Below are 3012 nucleotides of genomic sequence, written 5' to 3' on the forward strand. Positions count from 1 at the left end.
CTATAGAGGCCGGTCCTGGTCGGCACCGCTCACCTCGAGGCCATGGTGCAGTCGGTGCTCTGGGTGATACCCAGGTGAGGGCAGTGGCTCCGCCAGGGTATTCCACCCCCGAACTGGGTAGATGCCGGGTGGGGAAGAAAGGATGCTGCCGCCACTTCTCCCTGGTAGCACCCTGAGCGGCCGCAGTTGCCGTAGCAGTAGCAGCAGAAACCCCACGCGGGCGGAGGGGGCGGCTCGAACTGCTGGTAAAGTCGCCCAACAGCTGTTTCTCTGTAACATGCGAGTTGACAAAACAACCAAAGAACAGGGCTCCCCGTTACAATCCCCATCGAGCTCTTTTTCCTTGCCACCTGGAGCTCATTTATGCGGAAACATGCCTTGCACTTGTACCTGGAGGAACTGGAGACAGTGGATTCGACCTTTAGTGGTGGTCATCTACTTGGTGTCCATAGCGGTTGCGGTTCCTCTGTGCGTGTGGGAATTACAGAAGCTGGAAGTGAATACACACAAAGGCTTGGTTTATTGCTGGCATTTTTTTTTTTTTTTTTTGCTGTTGACTATACCTATATCACTCTGGGTGATATTACAACATTTAGTGCATTATACACACCCTGAATTACAGAAACCAATAAAAAGGATTCTTTGGATGGTACCCATATACACTTTACATATTTCAAAGCTATGAAATATCTTTGAAATATCTCAGCATTGCAATATGTAGATACCTGCAGAGAATGTTATGAAGCTAATGTCATTTACAACTTTATGGGATTCCTTACCAATTATCTAACTGGTATCCAAATCGGATATTAATTCTTGAAGCCAAAGATCAGCAGAAACATTTCCCTCCCTTATGTTGTGGTCCACCATGGACTATGGGAAAAGTATTGCTGTTTAGGTGCAAACTGGGTGTACTGCAGTATACAGTTATCAGACCATTCACCACCATTGTTGCTTTAATCTGTGAGCTGCTTGGTACATATGATGAAGGAAACTAGCTTTTCAAATGCTTGGACTTACTTGGTTATAATAAACAACATGTCACAATTCTTTGCCATGTATCTTCTGCTGCTATTTTATAAAGTACTGAAGGAAGAGTTGGGTCCAATTCAACCTGTTGGCAAATTTCTTTGTGTAAAGCTGGTGGCTTTTGTTTCCTTTTGGCAAGCAGTTGTTATCGCTTTGTTGGTTAAAGTTGGCGTTATTTCTGAAAAGCATACATGGGAATGGCAAACTGTAGAAGCTGTGGCTACAGGACTCCAGGACTTTATCATCTGTATTGAGATGTTCCTTGCTACTATTGCTCATCACTACACTTTCTCATATAAACCATAGGTCCAAGAAGCAGAAGAGGGTCATGCTTTGATTCCTTTCTTGCCATGTGGGATGGTTCAGATATTAGGGATGATATTTCTGAGCAAGTAAGGCATGTTGGATGGACAGTCATGGGACATTCTAGGAAGAAGTTCTTTCCTGAGGACCAAGATCAAAATGAACATACAAGCTTGTTACCATCATCATCACAAGATGCAATTTCTGTTGCCTCTTCTGTACCACCTTCACCCATGGGTCATTACCAAGGGTTTGGACACACTGTGACTCCCCAGAGTATGCCTCCTATGGATAACATACCTGATGAAATGTAAATGACACTACAGGAGAGAAAAATGAACTTTCAGATAAATCTGTGGCCTCCTGAACAAGTGTGCAGAAGCAAACTGTACTCCTTCTACCATGTTATTTCATCACCTCGTATCCCATTGCTCAGGATTTTGTGCTTGGGACAAGCCATAAATGATGGAAGGTTTCAACACAAAGAAGGTGAGAAAGCCAGGTACAGCTACTGGATTTAACGGAGTTTTGTATATCACAAATAATCAGTCTAAATATCCTAGACTTTGACTTGATTTCTTAACATTAGACTATCACATATTCAAATGGTAGAAAATGACTTTACTAAATGTTCCTGGTGTTGCATTGCTTTATCAAGAGGATGGACATTAAAAAAAAGTCAGTGTTTCCTACCACTGCTGCATGAATAGAATGCTCTGGAATTTAGCAGAAAGTATAATTTGGAAATATGAATTAGTGGATCTTAATCATAATCATGTGCCACATATGCCTGCCTAACAATTATTTCTCTATTTCTCAACTGGATGTCTTTCAATAAATACAAATTCATCACTAAAAAAATTTTTTTATTAATACTAAGGTGTGAATAAATGACTGTCAGTTATAGGGTTATTAGTAACAGTGATAATCTTTAGATTAAAAATAATCCAAATAATAAGCATAGGTTGTTAAGTTCTAAAAGTAGAAGCTCAGGTATTAACAAAACATGTGGTGATTTCATGGGTTTTTAGGCTATCATTCTTGGATTTCTTAAGTCAATTATCCTGTGAAATACACAATTGAATTATGTATTGTTAGGTGTTTTGTGACAGAAGGGTCTTTAGATAAACTCAGATATCTGAAGTACTTGTAGATGTTAAAAAAATCACAACTGAGTTAATATCCATGGTAATGATTTTATATTCTTGTGGTTATCTTTTTAAAATCCAATCATGTGTGTGACAACCCTCAACCCTAAATCTTTAAGTGGACTGTTGGCTTTAAGACAGAAAAAAGATACCTCCCTCTTTTCTTGTCTAACTCTAATAGATAACAAAAGAAATGAGAAAGAGAAATGGAAATATGTCTTGATGACCGAAAAAACAGATATAGAACAAATATATATGCATATATATATATGAGTGTGTATATATATATATATATATATATATATATATATATATATATATGCTTCCCATAATAGTAAAAAATAACACAGGGATGAGGATGAATGCCTAAAAGCATGCCTGCTGGTGCAGATTTCATGCAAAAGGGTTGGGATACTGGCTTTTCAAGGGTAGAGGACTACCTTAAGTGGTAAGGCCAATGATCTCTTACTTGAAAAAGAAGATTTGCTTCAAGGATGAGAACTGCTGCAGAAATTTCCCTCACATTTACTTC

At 39.0% G+C, this 3012-nt stretch overlaps 1 pseudogene; it reads left to right on the plus strand.

Annotated features, from left to right (window-relative positions):
- The first annotated feature begins 234 nt into the window (after positions 1-234).
- Positions 235-1776, plus strand: LOC109248183 (transmembrane protein 184C-like; annotated as a pseudogene).
- The last annotated feature ends 1236 nt before the right edge of the window (positions 1777-3012 follow it).

Source organism: Panthera pardus, unplaced genomic scaffold (assembly GCF_024362965.1).
Source record: "Panthera pardus isolate Hobbes unplaced genomic scaffold, ASM2436296v1 HiC_scaffold_17, whole genome shotgun sequence".
Taxonomy (NCBI): domain Eukaryota; kingdom Metazoa; phylum Chordata; class Mammalia; order Carnivora; family Felidae; genus Panthera; species Panthera pardus.